This window comes from Punica granatum, chromosome 5, assembly GCF_007655135.1.
Source record: "Punica granatum isolate Tunisia-2019 chromosome 5, ASM765513v2, whole genome shotgun sequence".
Classification (NCBI taxonomy): Eukaryota; Viridiplantae; Streptophyta; class Magnoliopsida; order Myrtales; family Lythraceae; genus Punica; species Punica granatum.
This window is the reverse complement of record NC_045131.1, coordinates 15,905,373-15,930,692: the sequence shown is the minus strand read 5'-3', so window position 1 is coordinate 15,930,692 and position 25,320 is coordinate 15,905,373. Positions and strand designations below refer to the sequence as shown.

At 36.5% G+C, this 25,320-nt stretch overlaps 2 long non-coding RNA genes and 1 pseudogene across 2 annotated transcripts; 1 reads left to right on the top strand and 2 right to left on the bottom strand.

Moving 5' to 3' along the window:
• The first annotated feature begins 8,800 nt into the window (after window positions 1-8,800).
• LOC116206974 lies at window positions 8,801-11,988 on the top strand (annotated as a pseudogene).
• Window positions 11,989-17,139: 5,151 nt separating this feature from the next.
• LOC116206799 lies at window positions 17,140-24,591 on the bottom strand. Its single transcript, XR_004156801.1, has 3 exons — window positions 24,377-24,591; window positions 23,209-23,746; window positions 17,140-17,154 (listed from the first exon to the last, which is right to left on the bottom strand). It is a non-coding gene; the product is annotated as an uncharacterized LOC116206799 (long non-coding RNA).
• Window positions 20,077-20,732, bottom strand: LOC116206800. Its single transcript, XR_004156802.1, has 2 exons — window positions 20,492-20,732; window positions 20,077-20,404 (listed from the first exon to the last, which is right to left on the bottom strand). It is a non-coding gene; the product is annotated as an uncharacterized LOC116206800 (long non-coding RNA).
• Window positions 24,592-25,320: the final 729 nt, after the last annotated feature.

The following is a 25,320-nucleotide window of genomic DNA, read 5'->3' as shown; positions in this document are numbered from 1 at the left end:
CCCATCAATCCTCCACCGACAACAGCAACCTTGTTCACTTGCCGAGGCATCATACCCCTATCAGTTATACTCGGAATCTTTGAAGTTGCACGTTGAGCAAAGAAGACATGGACCAAACTCTTGGATGTGTCAGATTGTGAAAGCATTCGAGAAGCTTTAGCCTCCTTCCTCAATCCTACCCGAGAGCCGAGATTATTCCTTCATCAATAACATCAATGCATATGAGCGGGTGTTTGACATTGGGGGCCTCTTTTTGAACCTGAGCCCTAGCAAATTTGCATATTTCCCTAACTTCCTTAAGAAGCTCTAATTTGCTGGTCTTGTAAAGGCTTAAAAACCAAGATCTTTTGTACTCCGAAATATCTAGGGCCTACCTTTTAGCAGTTTTTATCAATTCATCAAGCAACACAATTGCGTCCACAAGGCCCAGAGCATGTGCTTCCTCACCTTTAATGGTCTTTGAAGTCAGCATCATATCAAGTGATTTCAAGAGACCAATGAAATGGGGAAGGCACTGTGTTCCTCCAAGCCCGGGAATTATCCCTAGCTGAAGTTCGGAAAGCCCCAACTGAGCGCTTGAAGTTTATATTCTTGTATGGCAGGCTATAGCGAGCTCTAGTTCCCCACCAAAAGTAAGCCCATCAACAACAGTAACAGAAGGCCTTTTCGCCCCTTTAATTACGTCACTAAGAAAGTCCACCAACATGGAATTAGGCTTTAGTCTTCTTTCTTGACTTCCAACAAGTCCAGTAATGTCAAAGCCACCAGAAAATTTTCCCTTTGCACCTGCTTCATGCAACTCCTCCTGAAACCGGGCAAGAGACAACAGGTTGGTTCCGGTAACCGGATTCTCAGGTCAGGGCTCGATGGCATCCATGTTCGGCACCAATACAATCTTCAACCCCAATTCCAACAAATCGAAGTCATCAGACCGTGCACCCGAATTTGCATCATCGAAATCATCACCTTCATCGGATTCAAGCTTACGAAAACCAAAATTTTCATTTTCCTCAATATGATGGGGAACAGCAAGATCCACAAAACTGGTGTCTCCATCACCTACATCAGCATCATCACATTGATAGAAATCCCAGTTGCTCCCATTGCCAAATGAATCAGCAACAAATTCACCATCATTAGGCAAAATTGTATCCTCTTGTCCTTTTGTCTCCTCCTCCTCGTCGAACTTCGGCTCTCCATCGCCTCCCACTATAAAAAATGCGTCATCAGACAGATCCTCTTCGGTAAATATATTCACGTCCCCTTCAAAATAGGAACCATACTCAACATCCTCCAAGTCCGTAGTCTGATTAGAGACTCGTTTGCACCTCGGGTCGACCTCCTACTGGGCCTTCATCGGCGTTCCCATCCTCTCGGCTAGGTGATCCACAACCACGTCCAGCCTACGCTCCAGCGCCACCACCAGTCGGTTATCAATGATCTGCTCAATCCTCCGATTCAGTTCGTCCTTCTTCGCAACACGACGTTGATTAGCCGTTCTTCGGGGTGGCATCGCTGATCCTAGAATGGTCAGCTACCCTACTGAAGCCAGGAATTCAGATACTCATCTCATCCAATTCCTAGAATGGTTTAGACCACTTCAGGAGTGGGAAGCCATTTTTACTCTAGAATCTAGGAGAGTGCAACCAGTACCACAAATGGACAGATACTTCATTGTGTAGTTCCACCAGACGTGGTACGTGGGTGGTTCCATAAGAGGAAGGACTTCACAAGCACGAGGGGAACCATCAAAATCCAATGGAATTACTCTTCAAAAGTCTAGAGGACTGTAATCAAAGATATCCACGATGATGAGCATGAATACAAGGAATTTCAAAGGATCATCTGCAAAAAGAATAAGGTGGTTCCGAGGGTCATATGACCACCAGCCCAAGTTCCAATGGCATGGGACTATCCGGAGGATTATAGCTCACCAAGCCCATTATTGAACAGGCGCTGAAGGAATACAATGACGATCATCCAATTCCTCCCATTGACTCCCAAGACCCTTATTCTATTGACCCGAAAGCACTTATGCAACTAGGTATTGATCCCTCAGCTGACTCTCTAGTCCATCCACCAAGCCAGGCAGTAGAAGATCAACCCAGTGCAAACTCCCAAGCACCTCAGAATCTAGACCAAGCAGACCCCGGTTCACGTGCCAACCTGTAAGACCTAGATAACTGGCTTCAACCTGTTCTGCCGACAACCTCACATGACGGTAATTTTTTGGGTGATCTGACAGAAGACAATATCAATTGGGCACTGTACAAGATAGATCGGTGGAAGCGAAAAAGAGCATTGGGAAGTGACTATAGTAGCGACAGCGACAACCAAAATCCAGACATGTCATCACCATAATCATGGTTGTCAGAATCGTGATTCGAATCGATTCAAGGGGGGTTAAACAATTCCGATTCAATGGGCTAAGTCGAAAAATGTAATATCGCTGGTGAATCGGGCCGTGAATAGCGGAATCGGGCCGATTCTGCGATTCCGGATTCAGCCAAGACTCGGGTGAAGCCCAGCCTAGATTCGGGCCCTCAAGCGAAGGCTAAGCCAGAGTCGGGCCGAAGCCCAGCCTATTGGTCCTGAGCCCAACACTTTTTTTTCATTCTCTTTTCCATTTTTTCTTCTCCGGCATTTCCCCTTTTCTCCCCGACTGTGCCCTAATCCTCCGAGTCTCCGATGGTCCGAGCTTCGTGATTTATTCTTGTGTTGCCAGTGCCTATTTTCCCCTTTCTCCTAACTTTGCCCTGATCCTCCGACGGTCCGAGCTTGAAGCTTTCGCAATTCTGCGATTTGAACTTCTTCCTGTTGCCCTTTTGTCCTCCCTTTCTTCTTGCTGCCCTGTCCCTCCTCAATCCTTCCCCTAGATTCAATTGAAACAAGAAAGGCAAGAATGATAGTAAGAGAGATTGAATGAATTGAATAAAGAAAGAAGAAGACAGAATTGGGTCTTTCGGTGAAGGGGAAAGGATTTCTTTTTGGGGTTGGTTTTTGTTAGCTAATGAGGAGAGAAGAAGGGTGGTGGTGGGGGCGGGGGAGGGGGAGGGGCTCGGAGCTCTGTGCGTTGTTGGGGGAGGGGAAGAGAGAGACTCTGCAAATGAATGACCAAAGCCGTAAGCAAAGAGCAAGAAAATGCGACAAACTATGAATAAATTAATGAATGAATGTTGTCTTCTTGTTCCTTGGAGGGTTTCCTTGTATTAGCTTCCTTGTTCTTGATTTTGTAAAAATTAATTCTTTTTTTCTTTAAGTTTTATTTTTATTTTTTTGATACATATATATATATATATGCATGACAAAGAACTTGTCTTTTTTTTAATACAAGAATTGACTTTTTTCCTTAGGAAAATATGATACATATATATATGTTTTTTTTAATTACAAGTAGAATCTTACGATTCACAATACGATTCTATGATTCACGACTTTATGACCCTCGACCGATTCTGGCAACCTTGACCATAATAGTATTTTTCATGTATGCTTTATTAAAAGTTGTGTTTATTAGCTGTAAGCAGCCACGAGCCATTGTCCTTTTGTGTCGGTCATAATTAGTCCTTGATCATCAGCCAATCCTGTCGGCTGTTAGAAATATCTGGTTGTTGTGTTTGTCTTATAACGTTGAGCTTAGTCTATATAATGTGAGCTCGCCCCTCAATTGTAGTCAGATCAGAAAAAGCTGAATAAAATCCCTCTTCAGCAAATACTCTCTCCATGTTCTGTTAAATCGCCCTCTTTTGGGCTAAGGGTTCTTAGGGTTCGATATAGCTTTTCAATACCAGGAGTTGACTTCAAGTATACTATGTGCTTGCCTCGTATGAGGATTCTGCACATCAGAAAGAGCATCGCTTAGATATGCAATCAGAGGTAATTTTAGGGAATCACTAGTATTAAAGGTTTAAGCTCTCTGGGTCTGTGACGGAGTGCATGCTTGATCATGTTGCCCAGGAGAGGCATTGAAGCTCGCTAAGGCGCATGGTCACAGATTCCTCTGGGCTTATGTCATTAATCATATTGCATTTCCCTAACCTCACTTAGAATTGGTATTAAAGCCTGGTTTTGTCGAATTATTGAAGAACTCTTACCCTGACGCCCAGAGTTCACTTACCATGACTACCTCTTCAATCCCTACTCCTTCAATTATAGACGTTACCCTTTCCATAGAGACTCTCTACGGGAAGTCTTTCGGTATCAAAGCCTGGTTTTGTTGAATTATTGAAGAACTCTTATCCTGACGTCCAGAGTTCACTTAGTATGACTACCTCTTCAGCCCGTACTCCTTCAATTATAGACGTTACCCTTTCCGTAGAGACTCCCTATCGAAAGTCTTTCGAAAGCAAGTTAGACGTCCTCTATGAGGCATCTTACCTCAGTGAGGACGACAAGATTTCCTCCACTGATCTCCTTCTCATCAACCCATACACAACATTCACTAAACAACCTACTTTCTCTCATATTAAGAGCATCCGTCAGCTCATCCGCCAGTCCCCTCACCGGGTCAAGGAATATGTACAGTCCACGAGGTTTGACCAGCATCTTATTCAGGCCTCGGAAAGCTGAACAGTTTGTGACCCTCTAGATCCCTCAAGAGTTCCCACGATAGTAGATCTCTCAGGGATACACTCACCTACACTTCAGCGCAATTCGACATGCCCTCAGTTATCATGGCAGGAAGGGTTTGTCAATCGTGGCACGCATGGTCCTGCTGGACACCAGATTTCTGGAGTATCAACATGTCTGCATAAGGACGATAGGGACTACCCTTAATGCGGGGACAGTCTTTGTCACCCTCTTCTCCAATTTCAACATAGCTATCTCAGATCCGCATTTACTAACGGCTCTCAAGGTCCAGCTCCAAATCACCTGAGCTCCCCAGGTTCAAGACTCCGTAGTGGCAACTCTTCACTACCATATGGCCTACCGAGCCCAAAACCACACTTTGAATCTCTTTTTTTCAAGGTTCGAAGAGGCCCTTATCATCTTGGTGGACTCCATGAACGCTCCCACCTGCGTCCATGTTCCTCGACAGATCTCCAGAGCCGAACTAATGAAGCTGCTTTCGGAGAACTAGGTTACCAAATACGAGTGTCTTCATTAAAACGCTTGGCCGATATAGTCCTTAGAGCCAAAGTTTGGATGAAAGCTTGACGGAAAGGTCGTAATCTCCTTCGACCACCGTCCTATCTAGAACCTAGAGCCATCCGCTCCTCCGATGTTCCAAACCATGATGATGATGTAGCCAGAAGATGAAGGGCTACGTGACAACCCAGAGGTGCAGAAGCAGATGCCATCCATTTTCTTATTTATGAGTGATGGGATGCCAGTGTACTTCTTCCGCGAACCACGGGGAGAAAACTATTATTGGGACATCTGTGACTATGGCACTACGATGTTTGCTACAGAAAGAAGCGGAAAGAACCTCTTTGCACTAAGGAGGCTAAGAAGGACACAGATCCCAAGCTAGACACGGATACAGATTCAGGTTTATCGACTTTCCAGAAGAAAAAAGGTGCTACCCTACTACAAGCCCACTCTCAGGTGGGTTAGGAAGCAGAAGCAGGAAAATCCCAAAAAAATTCGAGACTATCTCAAGAACATGGTGGCACCCTCCATCACTGAGAGGCTCGTCCACAAGATGGAGTAGAAAGGTGAAATAGCTGCTATTCCACAAGCAGCTCCCGCCTGTATGTTCTACCCAACCTCGCCAAGCTACGAAGAGCAGTTCCCCCAATTGGGACAATTTACCGATGGCGATGGGAGACATACTTATGCCTTCAAAGTTTCAAATCCAACCAGTCGTGATGAAAGGGGAAACCCAAGTCTGTCACCTCCAGGGAGGTTGTCCTCAACTGGTAGTCCGAGAACGCGGTATCTCAAAACCGTGTCCTTTCCTCCATTGGAACTAAAGTGGACTCACTCACAACTAGAGTCAACTAGCTTGATAGCAAGGTTGAGAGACACCATCAATGCACTCATCAAGAGAACCCAGTAAAGAACCACAGCTCCTCCGAGTGGAATTACGGTAAAAGGCGAGACAGGCTATAGAGGCAATTAGACGGAGACAGGAAAAAAAGAAGGAGGTGTATGAAACCCCTCCTACTCAGGTTCCTTCCGCTTCTAAGCCATCTGAAAAAAGAAAAAGAAGATGGAAGAAGAAGACCCTTCGCAAGCTTCAAAAACTAGAATTTGATGTGCGTAAAACTTAAAATTCTCGTCTTTTCAATTGGATGTCTGAAAAATGATCCGGGGCCACCATTGTGCTCAGAAAAATTCGGGGATCCATATTATGCAAAAAAAAAGGTATTCTTCGGCCCCACTTTTTGTTCCGGATTTTGAAAATTTGAGTTGATGCACTTGAAATCCGAAAACGTCCTGTAGAGTATTTTTCTAAAAAATTGTAAAATTGGCATTAAATTAGGAAAATGCCTCATTTTCAAAAGTCGTGAATGTTCGAGTAATTAGCCAAAATACTTCCCTCCGATGGATGGCAAAAATGGCAATTTTCCCCTCCCCTAGAGCCGGTGAACCAAAATAGGGTGCTAACAATTACTAAATGCATATAAATCATTAAATACTTAATAATTTTTTTATACAAGCACATCTTGAATTAAAATATATAATCTCTAATTTATTTATTAAAAATAAAATTTCTTAAAATAAATATTTGTAGAAAACTTTCGACGACGTAATTAGTAGCTAAAAGAAAAATCTACTATATATAGTAAGTATGTTTAAATATTAAACACTTTCGAAATAGTAACAGATAAATCTATTTAAAAATTATTAAAAGTAGAATATTTGCACTTTTTTTTTACAAAATATATGGAGGTCATCTATTATAATTTTTAAAAATTTGATATTAAGAAAATGTAATATGTTTGGTATTATAATATCATTTTCTTAATCTATATTTGGTATTATAATTCATTTCCAATTATTCCGAATTTGTTATTATAAGCACCAATATTTTAATGCTTTCAATTTAAGAATATAAAAATACTTAATGAAAATTTCAATAGTAATGTCAAAACTATTAAAAATTTGTCTAAAAATAACCACTCTAAACAATAACTCATGAATTGCAAGGGCAAAAAAGCTAGTAACTAATAGAGGGACACGAGTAATTCACAACGAATATCATACTTGAAATCTCTTGATTATCAAACGAAAACGTGCATATTTTTTTGATACGGTCGATCTTTTTTCTTTTTATTTTCTTGTTTCCATATTTTTTTCAAATTTTAAAAAATTAATAGAAAAGCCATATTTGCATATAAGTTGATGTGGCAACACATATATTGCTATTTCATCAAAATTGTCATTTTAAGGGTAAATTGCACCAAGTATCTCATGGTTTTGCAACTTTATCAAATCTATCCCATTGTACAAAAATTACCTAGAAAGAACTCTAGTTTGCAAGTTGATTCAAATCTATCACGCCATTACTATTTTTGTTAAAAATCGACAGAAAAGCTGAAGTGGTTGTTTAAAGGGGTTAACCAATTTAAAATGTACCCTAAAATTTTTCATATTTTAAAATTTACCCCAAATCTCTCTCCCTCTCTCCTTCCTCCTCACTTCTCTTCTTCTTCTTCGGTCGGATCCTAACCCTAACCGTCGCCGCTGCCTCCTCCTTCGCCGCGTCGCCCTCGGTAGACAACGATGACATCCTCGACGAGGGCGATGCCAACATCGCCTCAAACTCCTCGAGCTGGGTCTCCATCAAAGACAACTCCTTCTCCTTCACCTTCTCCGTGCACACATTTCTCAACTCCTCAAGCCTCCTCTCCACCGAACCCAGTTCCTTGTCCTTCTCCTCGAGGATGTCGAGCTTGCCGTCCAAGTTTTTGGTGATGGAGTTGAAATGCTCCTCCATTTCCTTATATTGGAGCTTGAAAGCTTCACGTAAGCCCTCTTTCTTGCAGCGGACCAACCTCAGTTCCTTCCTGATCCTGTCCATTGTAGGATAAGAGGAGGTCGAGGCGAAGTTAGCATTGTCCTCGTCGAGGACGTCATCGTCGGACTAGTCAAGGTCTTCGTCGTCGCCGAGGAATCCGGCATAGTAGTTTGTTCGGGAATATGGGTATATAGTGATCTTATATTTTGAGGCCATCTACGAGGATGATGCGGCGAAGGAGAAGGTGGCAACAATTAGGGTTAGGATCCGGCGAAGAAGAACAAGAAAAGGGAGGAGGAAGGAGAAAGGGAGAGAGATTTGGATAAATTTTAAAATATGAAAAATTTGGGGTACTTTTTAAATTAGTTAACCTTTTTTTCGATTACGAAAGAGATTCAATGCCTAGTAATAAATCCTAAATAATTAATAAAAGGGTACGGCTAGTCCCACTAGATATCGAACATGTGACTTCTAGGTCAATAAGCGAGGGCGTGTATCAGTGCACTACACCATCTTTTGATAATTAGTCAACCCTTTAACACGTCTACATCAGCTTTTCTGATGATATTTAATGGAAATAGTAACAACGTGATAGATTTAAATCAACTTGCGAACCATAATTCTTTTTAGGTAATTTTTGTACCACGGATAGATTTGACAAAATTACAAAATCATTGGATACCTAGTACAATTTGCCCTATTTTTAAAGTAAGAGTGTACGCGAAATCTATCGTTTTAAATTGATTGTCAGTTAAATGGACGAGTTACGTCAATCTATTTTTTAAAATTGAGTTAATTGACCGCCTAGTCTGTTTTCAATTGGTTTTAATAGTAACCTCTGGTAACAATAATACCCAAAAAAAATAAGAAAATAGACAAGAAGTCGGCGCGTAAGGAGGGCTAAAGCAGCTTCCTCTCCCCTTCTCCGTTCTCCCTCCCGTCCCATGACAACACGCCTAAGCAATCCAAAGCAATCGCTATAATTTCCCAGTTTCAGCAATGGGTGAAGCGTTTCGCTGCTGCCCGCCTCAGAGAAATTGATCTGCCGCACCCGCTGATCGCAATTCATTCCCAGTTCTAACCGGTAAGCCATACCCGCTTGGATGTCTTGTTCAATGTCTTTGAAGTTTGATTAGAATCATTGCGTCCGATCGTTTGGAAGCAATCGATGGAAGAGAAGGACGATCGTCTTTTCTTTTTTCTTTTTCTTTTTTGTTTATTTGTTTTTTGTCGGCAATGGTTGAAGAAATGGAGGTGTGGTGTCTTGCTGTGGCTGAGTGTGTGGTTTTTGTCGACCGCAGGATTTCAAGGGCTTTGATTGTAAATAATCAACCATGATTAGCCGGATATTCGGAAAGCCTAAGCAGGAGCCCAGTGCTCTTGCCACGTTAGACAAGCTGAACGAGGTACGGTTGCTCCTTTTATGATTGTGCTGGCATTTGTGTCTGTATTTCTGGGTAATACGATCAACGTTCTTCATTGGCGGAGTGGGAATTCAATGTTAAGTTCTCACATTTCTGCTGGGTGGCTCAGAAGTAAGCTTATTTGCTCCGGCATGTGAGAAGTCGGTGTTTGAACCTTTGTGCAATTTGGGTGGCATAGAAGTGGTTCGATTGTGTTGTTGATGATTACTGTTGGGTAGTTTGGCAGAATACTGTTTTTTCCATACTACATGGTGGATTAGTATCTTGAGTCTTTGTTACATATTGTCGAAACTGCTGTGAGGTTTGAGCGTTGATCATATGCTTATTTGGGTGGGAAGATCACAAAGAATGTCAGATACATTACTGTGGATTATATCATTTGTTTGCTGCTCAATCTGGGAGGAGCTTTGTCTGAGCATTACCACAAGTGTGTCCTACTTTGCGGACATATAATGTTAAGAAGTCTCTTTCAATTAAAAGTGGCTCTTCTCGGGATGGTCTATTTCTTGATCATTTGAAGTCAATTTCTTCAGTTGTATGGAGATATGAGTCTGTACATTTCAGCTGCAATTGACAGTCTTTATCTTAGTTCATGAAAGTTGTTCTCTCTTAGTCTTTTATCAGTACTTTGTGGTACTTGATGCAGCTGAAATATCTTGCTTATTACTGTACAGACACTGGAAATGCTGGAGAAAAAGGAGAATCTACTAATGAAGAAAGCTGCGGAAGAGGTTAACAGGGCCAAGGAGTACACTAGAATGAAGAACAAGAAGGGTATGTTTGCTGATTCTTACACACTGCCGGAATAGTTTCATGCCCGTGTCTATTACTCTAGTGCTGATGTTGTTTGAAGAAAACCTTTCCTGTTTGGCATTCATAACCCAATCATAAGAATGCTAAAGGTTTTGAAACTAGAGTACCATTGCAGTAACAACTTGATACGGCATTTGGAGGTTGTGACTGTTTGGTGAAAGTTCTTCCCCCAGTATATTGATTTGCGAGCTTCGTGAATGTAAATGGATATATGTGAATTTACAGGATTTCAAGCATTTGAAAATATGGAATTGTACATTCCTTGAGATCTTTTACTATGTTTAGGGGATCTCATATTGAAATAGTCAGTTGTAACTTTAAGTATCTTTCAATCATTGCTCATCTCACCTTAAGCACTTTGATGATAAACCATTCCTTTATCTGATTGCTGTTTAATTCTTTCTCATTTCCCCTGTTCTGCAGTCCCCTCTTTTATGTTTTGAACTTTCTATGTGCACACTGGTTCTGATGTTTATCAATTTCTAACAGCTGCTATACAATGCCTAAAGAAGAAGAGACTATATGAACAGCAAGTTGAGCAGCTTGGAAACTTCCAGCTCCGCATTCATGATCAGGTGAGTGTACCTTTCTTCTTTCATCACCTTCAACAAGTGAAGGGACATTTATTGACTCGCTTGAAAGGATTCATTTCTTCAATGAAATGTTCGATACGCAAATTCTTCAGATGATCATGTTGGAAGGAGCCAAGCTACAACTGAGACAGTCGATGCTTTGAGAACTGGAGCAGCAGCAATGAAGGCAATGCAGAAAGCGACGTATGTTGTTTGTCTACTTTTTTCTCCCTTATTCTGAACCTCATTCTGTGTCTGTTACGTTTTACTTTATCTACTAAACACTGCATTATATTCCACTCCAATCTATGAATCATGCCATGTTTTTTCTGTTGCTTAGAATCATAAAATGATGGTTAAATAGTACAATCTTTTGTCTAACAGGAATATCGATGACGTGGACAAGACTATGGATGAGATCAATGAGCAGACGGAGAATATGAAACAGATCCAGGAAGCATTATCAGCTCCTATTGGTGCTGCAGCTGATTACGATGAGGTCATTATCCCTTTCAGTTTCCATTGTCGTCAGTTTTCTACTTACGTTTTAATATACCAGAATGAAAATTTTAATTTGTTTGCAATGTCAGGATGAATTGGAGGCAGAGCAGAACTTGAAGAACTTGAAAGTGCGGAGTTGGAAGAACAGCTTCTTCAGCCTGCGACTACAGCCCCTGCAGCTCCAGTGCATGTTCCAGCTGGACAACGGCCTATTCGTCCTGCCACAGAAGCAAACTGCTGAGGAAGATGAGCTTGCTGCTTTACAAGCAGAGATGGCACTTTAAGCAGGTTACTCATTTGTTTCATTTTGGCATGTACCTTTATGGATTAGGATCCTTGTCTGTTGGGGATAGCAGCAATATGCTGTTACTGGCCAGGATCCAGTTGCTGTCTAACAGTCCATAACAGTCTGATTCCTAGTCAGGCTTCAACCGTGGCAGTCAACAGCACTCTTGATGTTGAGCATAGTACATATGTTATTTATCTCTTTATTTTCCGGATTTTTCTTTGATATTGAAAAAGGAAAAAAAAAAAAAAAAAAGTAATGAAGAAGGCATGTTTTACACTTAAGAGTTGATCGAGTTTGTTATGCAATTACAGGTATTTATTTACTTGCCCCCACGCGCTGTGGGATAAGCTAGCTCAAATTGTAATTCTGAGGATTTCCTGCTGTGGCTGGAACTATCACATTGGCGCATGCATCAATCCCTTGTGAGGTGGTAGTAGTCATCATCGGGGTTTGCAGATTAAGGTGGAATGATCACCGGACTTGTCCCGTTAAACCTGAAACTCTGATTATGTGGCTTTGAGAGTTTGTATTTATTTACTTGCCCCCACGCGCTGTGGGATAAGCTAGCTCAAATTGTAATTCTGAGGATTTCCTGCTGTGGCTGGAACTATCACATTGGCGCATGCATCAATCCCTTGTGAGGTGGTAGTAGTCATCATCGGGGTTTGCAGATTAAGGTGGAATGATCACCCGGACTTGTCCCGTTAAACCCGAACTCTGATTATGTGGCTTTGAGAGTTTATTTTTTATTTTCTTGTTTAATGTGAAAACCTAAATTTGTGCAGCAGACAAATTAGTCATTAGTACCTTCTCTCTTGCTGTTCTTCCCTTTTTAATTTGCCACAAGGAAGTTTATTCTTTTCCAAAAAGTTTATATGGGCTCAGTTGATTCTACTTAGCAGTAGGATGAGATCCGACCCCAAGCAGGCTCTTCCATAAGATTGATTGGCCTTTGAATTCAAGCAAGAATGAGAGTAGATTCGATATTGCCTCGAAGGACGACTGTTATTTAGGTTAAAATAAGGAATTTCGTTTATCGCCTGCTGTCTCTGCAATTTATTTCCTATCAAAGGCAGTCCAAACAAGGTGTCCGTTCTCTCTTCGACTTCATGGACAGACTAAAGTCATTTGCGGTCGCTTTGGAAAATTCTACTGTGTCCATCTTCTACAATTCTCTGCAGATTTAACACTAGGCAAAGTCTAAACTTAGGTTGCAATCGCTGCATAAGAAATTGGATTGATATGCTTGAGGCATGGGCAGTGACCTCTAATCGAGTACGCTGCAATTAAGCAAAGCTCCGATTGTGCGAGAGTGTCGAATTGAGTTTGCTTGCATTTGCTTCTCGGTGAATCCTGACATTATATACATAGCCTCGACTTGACATATCGGCAGTTGGCAGATCCAGATAGTTGAAGTCATCAGTTATCACATCTGAATTTCATCTTGTACAAATTCCTCTATAAAGCTAAGATGTTTGGGGCGGAACTTGATGGAAGAGTCGATCTCAAGAGCGTACCTCCTCCTCATTGCTTGAGAATCCCTGTCGCAGTGTGTTTGGTTTTAAAATTATGTAGATTTGAGTTTTGATTTTAATTAGGTTGTAATAATTATGTTGTTAAATTATGAGAAAAAGTATGAAAAAGAATAATTATGAGAATGTGATGATTGTGTAATGATTGTGCTGTTAAATTGTTGAAAAAGTAATGAATAGTTGAGAGAATTTAATATTAAAAATTGATTGAGTATAATGGAGTTGTATGTGGATTTTATATGAGGCTTATATTTTTTAATTGAAAGAGTTATTTTTTGTTGTGTAGTGAGTAGAGTTAAAATTTTAAAATCAGATTGCAAAATCAAACGGGTATTAAATATTGTTTACAATACAAAAATTAAGAGGTTTACAATCCAGAAATGTTTTACCAAGCCCAATGGCTCAAGCGGCCTCGAATCGTGATGGACAACCAGAAATCCATCCCCATCAATGTGCGAGACAGGATCAAAATGATCATAGCCCGGAGGATAGGAGCGGTAGCATTTGCCGGACACGCTTCGGGAGGAACTTGGAGGAAGCTAACGCTCTTGAGAACCCCCGAGCCTATTATTCATGCTCCACGAAACTCGTCCAGCGAGCCCATGCATAGGCCGGAAGAAAAGGTCCTCGCTTGGTATTGCATAGGCATCAATCCTAAGACTATCTCCAACGGGTCTCTAGCCGTGTCTCTCAAGCTCACGTGGCGCCAAGAGATAGTAATAATTATGTTGTTAAATTATGAGAAAAAGTATGAAAAAGTAATGAATAATTATGAGAATGTGATGATTGTGTAATGATTGTGCTGTTAATTGTTTGAAAAAGTAATGAATAGTTGAGAGAATTTAATATTAAAAATTGAATTGAGTATAATGGAGTTGTATGTGGATTTATATATGAGGCTCATATTTTTGAATTGAAAGAGTTATTTTTTGTTGTGTAGTGAGTAGAGTTAAAATTTTAAAATCAGATTGCAAAATCAAACGGGTATTAAATGTTGTTTACAAATACAAAAATTAAGAGGTTTACAATCCAGAAATGTTTTACCAAGCCCAATGGCTCAAGCGGCCTCGAATCGTGATGGACAACCAGAAATCCATCCCCTTCAATGTGCGAGACAGGATCAAAATGATCATAGCCCGGAGGATAGGAGCGGTAGCATTTGCCGGACACGCTTCGGGAGGAACTTGGAGGAAGCTAACGCTCTTGAGAACCCCCGAGCCTATTATTCATGCTCCACGAAACTCGTCCAGCGAGCCCATGCATAGGCCGGAAGAAAAGGTCCTCGCTTGGTATTGCATAGGCATCAATCCTAAGACTATCTCCAACGGGTCTCTAGCCGTGTCTCTCAAGCTCACGTGGCGCCAAGAGATACGGCGCCACGTGACAACCCTGCAGCAGCAAAGCAGCCGCTTTTTTTTTTTAATTAAAGCGTTTTAAAAGAGCCGGTGGTTCTTTATGCTGTGGGGCCCGCAGCGCTAGCTCACATGACTTACAGCAGGCTACACATTATTTTTCTCTTTTTCAAAAACGGTAGGAGGTCCGTTTGAAATTTGAAATTGATTTTAAAATCGTGATTTTGATTTTGATTTTAATTTTACCCATTAAAAAATAAAAATACACGTTTTTAAGTCAAATTTATAATATCATCTCATTTATCTTTTTTCACAATCAAAATCAAAATTAAAATCAAAATCAAAATCAAAATTACTTTAACTCTGAAATCAAACGCCCCCTAAGGGTGCATTTGGATTCAGAGTTAGGGTAACTTCAATTTTGATTTTGATTTTGATTGTGAAAAATGACAAATGAGATGTGATTATAAATTTGACTTAGGAAACGTGTGCTTTTTGTTGTGTAGTGTGTTGAGTTAAAATTAAAGTTAAAATTTTTGACTTGAGAAATGTGTGTTTTTGTTGTGTAATGTGTTGAGTTAAAGTTAAAATTTGATGTTTGGAAATCCAAACAAGCCCAAACTACCAAAAAAAAAAAGTGTGAGTTCACAATACAGATCCGAATAGGGACGGTCATTGGAGCTCTGAATCACTCATTTTTTCGCGGTATTTCTCATGTATGTAACTCTATGTAGGGAAAATTGGACTCACTTAGAGACGTATGGAGTGTCTCGCATTGGAGATAGTCTAAAGGTTAACACGGGCTGCAGTCACGTCACCCTTCCCCAATCACGTGAATCATGCGTTGGATGTGGCACTCATTTCAGGCAAAAACTCCACCGACAAGTGCAAAAGCAGGCGAAGGCGATCGAGGTTTCGATTAAGACCATCACTACCAGAAATTCTGGGAGTGTAAGGACGCAATTGTTTTTCTCTTAAAACGCTATTTTACATTGGAAATGACATCCTCGGCGCCAGTAAAAAGCATCCGCAAGTGCCGTGTCCCAGCTTATATTCGGAATACAGTGGGCCAGTCATGATGAACTGGAGGAAAGACCTGGGTATATGCGTCGGATAGATTATTAAGATAGCGAATTGATGACGACTATTGAAAACGACTAGTATCGGAAAAGATGCAAATATAGCATAACCTGATTAGTTATATCAAAATAAATATAATTTCGTCACACCAGTTGATTTGCTTAGTAGGCTGTTCAACCTATAAAATATTACATTTTATCGAGTATAAGATTAATATTTATAAATTAACTGAACTACAAATATAATTTTCAAATGAAGTGGACATAAACATATGATGATACAACTATGCCTAGTGTATATACAACAATTTCTTCAGTCACACAATTACTATTTACACAAATTAGTAAATCTTTTTTTAGCAATAACACTATCAATATCCGTACTAAACCAAATCAAATATAATGAACTCAAAAAAAAAAAAAAATTAACACGACAAGTCCACTGTCATTTGAATGTGTACCAGTAATAGAGGTCGGCAACCTATAAAATCATGAGAGTATATCACAATCTTATCAATTTAAATTCATCGATAAATCCATCATCGCCAAATCCTTACTTTCATGCAAAGCCTTACTTTCATGCAAAACCATCAGCTGGTCTAGCAGCTGAAGAGTTTTTACTTTTGAGCAGTAAGTACGAAATTTTTGACTTCTATGAGCTATGACAATTTCAATTCCTTTGAGTTAGAAACTTTAGTATTTCATTGAATGAGGAATTTAATTTGAAATTCCATAACTGAGATGGCACCATAATTTTGTGTCATTTGCGGCATCTTAAGTAATGATCTCTTGAAGAGCCGCTCAATCGTAACAAAAGTTCATCCTATGTGGTATTATCCTATGCTTTTCTAAGCTTTTATATATGTGTAGCTAGATAAATTGGTGAGAGACGCTATCTAATTGCGTCCCCAAATGTAATTTCTCACGCTTCTTTGTCTTAGAAAGCGTTTTAATTAAATTTGAATTTCTTCTTTTTCTTTTGATTTTTTTTTCTGTTTCTATTTGTTTTGAAATTATTCCTGGGAATGGAAGACTTTCCAAATTCCGCCACATTGCTGTTAATATGGCCAGTATTGTTAGTAATGTTCGGTCTGGCCATGTCACTACCACTGCATATGCATAATCAAAATTTCAGATTATTGAACCGTGTTAATTATCCTTCCTACTCATCATCTGATCGTTACTGTTAGATCGAACAAATTTTAGACAAAATAACTGAAACAGGAATAAAAAAATATGTTTAGCGAAATTTACAATACTCATTGTCTTGTTTTTAGTAACTTCTGCAAAATAAAATGGGCAGGAAGACTATTCAGCAATATTCAGCAGCCCAGTTTGAGTCATTCTGCAGTTGATCTATGACAAATTACTACTTTCCGCTATATTCAATAAACTTTTGCATCATTCTAATACTGTCTTTTGACAAGTTTTGCATCTAAATAACCCAAAATGTCCAGGAGGAAACATAATGCAGTTCAACTTCATTTAAAGCAAACTATTTCCACAAGTCCAGTGAACTGTCCAGAATGTTAAAAGCACAATATTTAAAAGCTAGCTTTGGTTATCCTCATCGTATTATTTGTGATTTGCGTAATATTATTGGAAGGAGAAGACATGGAGCACAAACATGCTGGAATCATTTACGTTACCTTAAATGTTGATACAACACTTGTTTGCACCAAAATCCTGCAAGCAAAACGTTGTGATCATATATTCAGAATAATCAAGATCACTATATATACAAATTATTAGTCGTATAAGGCTATAAGCGATTTGTTAAAGTAAACTAATTTTTTAGCGGTCTCCATCTTTAATTAGCTGATGGTTTTGCAGCTAAAAGGGGCACTCAAAGGCATGCTTAATAATAGATAAGATGTCATTTAAGAAGGAAATCTTAAGGAACAGATTGAACATCTATATCTATACCCATATCTATATGTGTATATATATATATATATACACGAAAGTAATAATATGGTGGATCCGTCCAGATGGCATCAAAACTGTCGTTGCTTATTGGAATTTTCTTGATTTTTTTAATTTTTTAAAAAATCAATTTTTGAAAAATTTAAAAATATATACATAGATTATGATTTGTAGGCCCTGCATTATTTTCCTATTTTTTTTATCCTTCATTAGGAAAGCATTTTAATTTTTTAAAACTTTTAAAAGATATAAATATAGATTTATGATACTGATCGTTATTTTCTTGATTTTTTGAGCTTTTCTAGAAATCGGACTTTTAATTTTTATTATTTTAAAATTTAAAACATATATATTTGTGAGGCCGGTCGTTATTCTCTCGACTTTTTGAGTTTTATTTTAGAAAATGAATTTTCTATTTTTTTATAAAATATGTATAGATTTATGGGGTTAGTCATTATTTTTTATTTTTGAATTTTTGAACATTTATAAATATTTTATGAGAAGATCGAGATAAAACAAATCACGTAAGATCATAGTTACTTTTAAAAAAAAAACAAATCAAAATATATTTTTATACATACGATGTGTTATATATTTATTTGTCAAAAAGTAAATCACATGATTTTTTTATAGATATAGATATGGTGTTATCTATATTCATATTATGTTATGTATGATACATTATAAATAGCGGAGATATAACACATAAACACTTACGATCCGCCTATGAAAAATATTGCTACCACTAGAGCCCTTCACTATTTGGCACACATGCAAGTTTATTTTAATACTTCTACAATTGGACTTTTGAAGGTGAATTCTTGTTTGTTGCTTTTTTCTCATCCATAAAATTTTGGAATTTTGGGTTCTCCGATTTTATGCATGTGATTGCATAAGACATGGCGTGATGTCATATGAATCTTAATAATTTTGAAGACAAAAAAGCATCCTGCATAGTTGGAATTTTTCTTTTCAATTTTTTTGCATAATCTTGACAATGTTGCATTTTTCAATACTTATATTGAGTTTTTTTTCTTATTTTATTCAAATTAAATTACATTTAGCCTTATATATCTAATAGTAGGTAGTTATTGATTGTAAATTATTATTTTTCAACAATTTAAAATGCATATTTTATGTAATAAAATTAGCAAAATTTAAAAAAAAACGCATTTTGGTGGCTTGAATAGATGGCACAAAATGGTTGCTTGCTGAATGCGATTTTTTCAGTATTTTTTTTAAAAATGCATTTTAAATCTTTTAAAATGCATGAATTTAGATTTGTAGGACTGGTCATTATTTTCTCGATCTTTTAGATTTATTTTAAAAAAACTTCATTTTCATTTTAAAACTTATAAAACATATAAATATGGATTTTGTAGGATTGGTAGTTATTAACTCAATTTTTTAGCTTTTGCAGAATATGAATTTTTTAAGTTTGAAAATTTTGAAAACATATAAATTTAAATTTGTGAGACTGGTTATTATATTCTCGGCTTTTGAGCTTTTTTGGAAAATAATTTTTTTATTTTTAAAACATATAGATATAGATTTATGGATCCAATCATTATTTTCTCATTCTTTGAATTTTTTAAAATTATAACTATTTTATGAATAGATCTAAATAAAACAAATCACGTAAGATGATAGTTGCTTTTCAGAAAGTAAATTAAATTATATTTTCATACATATGACGTGTTATATATATTTTTTTCAAAAAGCAAATCAAATCATACTTTTTTTTATAAATATAGATATGATGTGTTATTTATATATATTATGTTTGATACATTATAAACAGTAGAGGTTCCACACATAACCTCTTACTGATTCGACTCTTAAAAATATTGCTACCATTAGAGTTCTTCAATTTTCGCACGCGCACGTGTTTATTTTAGTACATCTACAATTAAACTTTGAAGGCGTATTCTTCAAGTTTTTACTTTTTCACATGCATAAACATTTGTAAATTTTTGGATTCTCCAATTTTGACAATGTTGAAGACAAAAATTCATCCTACCGTGGTGAAAATTGATCTTTTTAATTTTTTTAATGCATAGTCTTGCCAATATCTGATTTTTCAAGACTTATATTAACTTTTCTTCTTTTATGCAATTTTTTCCCTATCTTATATATGTGATATTATATTGTTATTGATTGTAAATTATTATTTAATAATTTATAACACATATTTTATATAATAAAATTAAACTCTCATAGATGTTTTTAGGTTTTCTCAAGAAAATGAATTTTAGAATTTTCCAATACTACATATAGATTTGTGGGTAGTGTTATCAGAATCGGACCGGACATCGAACCGGCCGAGGTATGGGGTCACGGGTTAATGAGTTCAACCGGGGGTTCGATGGGTCGGACCGCCTATTTAATTATAAAATAAATAAATATTTATTATTTAAAAAAATAATATAAAAATTAGAAATATGTTTGAGAACCTTTCCTCAGTAGAGTCAGTACCTTTCTTTAGCTCTTTTTGTTCTTTTCCTTCCTCCTTTGTCCCTCTTTCTGAATCAATTATGTTTTTTTTTTTTTCCCTTTTCCCTTATAAAGCTTTAATGCAGCACCAGAACCAAAACAATAGGTTAGAATCAGCATCGCCGTGTCCACAAACCAAAACCAACCATGATGCATGTTCGCTATAAACCACTCCAAGAAAACCATATAAACTTGCAGAAAATATCATTGCGGAAGTACATATAACTGTCTCATTAGAAAACCAAAGAAACAAGTCGATCTAACTTGCAGAAAATATAAAACCATCAAAGAAAAACCACGACAAAATATTTGACAGCAGAGGTAATTTTATCAACAATTCCATGCACTCCAATTTCCACCATAATTTTCACGAATATTGCCTTCAGCTGCAACATCATTGGTGCTTCAGGAGCTTCAAAAATATTCTCTTGGACTTGGTCATTGACATTCCCTCCATCAATATTATCTTCAGCCTCATCACCCATATCAAGATCTTCCAAATTCAAATTCAACAAATCTGACAAGGAATATAACTTCTTAAAAATGAAATGAAATATACATCATATCATGAAGATAATCGAAATGAAACAAGAATAATTAGTACCATCATTTCCAGATGGTACTAAATATCAAGGCCCAGAACACTCCCCTCTGAATGAACAGAACAAAGCAAAAGATGTTAAGAGAAACCACAACTCAGATCAGCCAAATCAAAAGGAAGGAAAGAATCAGAATCTTGCGAATCAGCGACCACAAAGGAATCATAGACAACATCGATCATGAAACACAGACTAAACCGACGTATGCAAGCGTATGAAGAACGCATGAGACAGCTACGAGAATCACAGACATCTTAAGGAACAGATTGAACATCTATATCTATACCCATATCTATATGTGTATATATATATATATATACGAAAGTAATAATATGGTGGATCCGTCCAGATGGCATCAAAACTGTCGTTGCTTATTGGAATTTTCTTGATTTTTTTACATAGATTATGATTTGTAGGCCCTGCATTATTTTCCTTTTTTTTTATCCTTCATTAGGAAAGCATTTTAATTTTTTAAAACTTTTAAAAGATATAAATATAGATTTATGATACTGATCGTTATTTTCTTGATTTTTTGAGTTTTCTAGAAATCGGACTTTTAATTTTTATTATTTTAAAATTTAAAACATATATATTGTGAGGCCGGTCGTTATTCTCTCGGCTTTTTGAGTTTTATTTTAGAAAATGAATTTTCTATTTTTTTATAAAATATGTATAGATTTATGGGGTTAGTCATTATTTTTTTATTTTGAATTTTTGAACATTATAAATATTTTATGAGAAGATCGAGATAAACAATCACGTAAGATCATAGTTACTTTTCAAAAAAAAAACAAATCAAAATATATTTTTATACATACGATGTGTTATATTTATTTGTCAAAAAGTAAATCACATGATTTTTTTATAGATATAGATATGGTGTTATCTATATTCATATTATGTTATGTATGATACATTATAAATAGCGAAGATATAACACATAAACACTTACGATCCGCCTATGAAAAATATTGCTACCACTAGAGCCCTTCACTATTTGGCACACATGCAAGTTTATTTTAATACTTCTACAATTGGACTTTTGAAGGTGAATTCTTGTTTGTTGCTTTTTTTCTCATACATAAAATTTTGGAATTTTTGGGTTCTCCGATTTTATGCATGTGATTGCATAAGACATGGCGTGATGTCATATGAATCTTAATAATTTTGAAGACAAAAAAGCATCCTGCATAGTTGGAATTTTTCTTTTCAATTTTTTTTGCATAATCTTGACAATGTTGCATTTTTCAATACTTATATTGAGTTTTTTTTCTTATTTTATTCAAATTAAATTACATTTAGCCTTATATATCTAATAGTAGGTAGTTATTGATTGTAAATTATTATTTTTCAACAATTTAAAATGCATATTTTATGTAATAAAATTAGCAAATTTAAAAAAAAACGCATTTTGGTGGGCTTGAATAGATGGCACAAAATGGTTGCTTGCTGAATGCGATTTTTTCAGTATTTTTTTAAAAAAATGCATTTTTAAATCTTTTAAAATGCATGAATTTAGATTTGTAGGACTGGTCATTATTTTCTCGATCTTTTTAGATTTATTTTAAAAAAACTTCATTTTCATTTTTAAAACTTATAAAAATATAAATATGGATTTTGTAGGATTGGTAGTTATTAACTCAATTTTTTAGCTTTTGCAGAATATGAATTTTTTAAGTTTGAAAATTTTGAAAATATAAATTTAAATTTATGAGACTGGTTATTATATTCTCAGGCTTTTGAGCTTTTTTTGGAAAATAATTTTTTTATTTTTAAAACATATAGATATAGATTTATGGATCCAATCATTATTTTCTCATTCTTTGAATTTTTTAAAATTATAACTATTTTATGAATAGATCTAAATAAAACAAATCACGTAAGATGATAGTTGCTTTTCAGAAAGTAAATAAATTATATTTTCATACATATGACGTGTTATATATATTTTTTTTCAAAAAGCAAATCAAATCATACTTTTTTTTATAAATATAGATATGATGTGTTATTTATATTATATTATGTTTGATACATTATAAACAGTAGAGGTTCCACACATAACCTCTTACTGATTCGACTCTTAAAAATATTGCTACCATTAGAGTTCTTCAATTTTTCGCACGCGCACGTGTTTATTTTAGTACATCTACAATTAAACTTTGAAGGCGTATTCTTCAAGTTTTTACTTTTTCACATGCATAAACATTTGTAAATTTTTGGATTCTCCAATTTTGACAATGTTGAAGACAAAAATTCATCCTACCATGGTGGAAATTGATCTTTTTAATTTTTTTTAATGCATAGTCTTGCCAATATCTGATTTTTCAAGACTTATATTAACTTTTCTTCTTTTATGCAATTTTTTTCCCTATCTTATATATGTGATATTATATTGTTATTGATTGTAAATTATTATTTTAATAATTTATAACACATATTTTATATAATAAAATTAAACTCTCATAGATGTTTTTAGGTTTTCTCAAGAAAATGAATTTTAGAATTTTCCAAAATACATATATAGATTTGTGGGTAGTGTTATCAGAATCGGACCGGACATCAAACCGGCCGAGGTATGGGGTCACGGGTTTATGGGTTCACCGGGGGTTCGATGGGTCGGACCGCCTATTTAATTATAAAATAAATAAATATTTATTATTTTAAAAAAATAATATAAAAATTAGAAATATGTTTGAGAACCTTTCCTCAGTAGAGTCAGTACCTTTCTTTAGCTCTTTTTGTTCTTTTCCTTCCTCCTTAGTCCCTCCTTTCTGAATCAATTATGTTTTTTTTTTTTCCCTTTCCCTTATAAAGCTTTAATGCAGCACCAGAACCAAAACAATAGGTTAGAATCAGCATCGCCGTGTCCACAAACCAAAAACCAACCATGATGCATGTTCGCTATTAACCCACTCCCAAGAAAACCATATAACTTGCAGAAAATATCATTGCGGAAGTACATATAACTGTCTCATTAGAAAACCAAAGAAACAAGTCGATCTAACTTGCAGAAAAATAAAACCATCAAAGAAAACCACGACAAAATATTTGACAGCAGAGGTAATTTTATCAACAATTCCATGCACTCCAATTTCCACCATAATTTTCACGAATATTGCCTTCAGCTGCAACATCATTTGGTGCTTCAGGAGCTTCAAAAAATATATTCTCTTGGACTTGGTCATTGACATTCCCTCCATCAATATTATCTTCAGCCTCATCACCCATATCAAGATCTTCCAAATTCAAATTCAACAAATCTGACAAGGAATATAACTTCTTAAAAATGAAATTGAAATATACATCATATCATGAAGATAATCGAAATGAAACAAGAATAATTAGTACCATCATTTCCAGATGGTACTAAATATCAAGGCCCAGAACACTCCCCTCTGAATGAACAGAACAAAGCAAAAGATGAGAGAAACCACAACTCAGATCAGCCAAATCAAAAGGAAGGAAAGAATCAGAATCTTGCGAATCAGCGACCACAAAGGAATCATAGACAACATCGATCATGAAACACAGACTAAACCGACGTATGCAAGCGTATGAAGAACGCATGAGACAGCTACGAGAATCACAGACAGATCTCAAGCGAACACATTCAAGAGGACCAGCACAGACGAGAACATATCATGAACACATAAAATCCAGAACGTCTCATGAAACATCGCCCCACAGTTCCAGATTCGGACATCCATCGGAAATTAGAACTATACAGGAAGTCCATGCATACGAGATTCGAATCAATTGAATGAGAAATCAATGCTCCAGAGACGAGACCGATATACAGATCTACGAGCTAGCACACATCTTAGCACTATAACATCAACAGAGGCGATCGAAACGATGGAATCTTACGAGAAGATAGCTCGAAATCTCACCTAGAAAAGGCGATCCTCAACGCATCGGCCGCTAGAGGGAAGAGCGAATCAGCCGATGCCTGAACCTAACTGGAACGGAGAGTGACGACACTGACGAGAAGAGGGAAGAGCGAAGAGGATAGCCGGCTAGGGTTTTCACCTTCAGACTTCAGTTTTCGAATTTTTTCTTCGATTCAATCCGTGCGTGAAGTCACTGAGTGAATTCGGTTTCAGGCTCGGGTCGGGAGATTCAGATTTCACTTAAAAATCATGAACCCATCAACCGGCCGATTCGAATGGGTTTGATGGGTTTGTTTAAAAACCGGTTGGTTTTCTAGGTTCATCGGTTTTTTATGCAATTTCGGTTTTTTAGGTAACCGGACCGGACACAGGTCCGGTTTCCGGTCCAATCGGTCGAACCGCCCGATCCGGTCCGGGTCTGATAACACTGTTGTGGGACCATTCATTATTTTTTTATTATTTTACATTTCTTTTAGAAATAAGTTTTAAATTTTAAATTTTAAAATTTTTTAAAACATCTAAATATAGATTTTTAGGATCGAGTTATTTTCTCAGTTTTTAGATTTGTTTAGGAAACAAATTTTAATTTTTAAATATTATAAAAAATACAATTTAGATTCACGGGAGCGATCGCTATTTTCTCGTGTTTTTGAGCTTTTCCTTAAAAAATATTTTTTTAAAAAACGTATAGATATAAATTCATGGGACTAGTGATTGTTTTTGAACTTTTAAAATTATTAATATTTTATGAATAATCTAGATAAAAACAAACCACGTAAAATTATATTTGCTTTTCTAAGAATAATTTAAATAATATTTTTATAGATACGATGCGTTATCTTTATGCTTTTCAAAAAGGAAATCATATTATATTTTTTTTATAGAGATAGATATGATATGTTATTTATATTCTATTTTGTATGATATCTTATCAGTAGCAAATG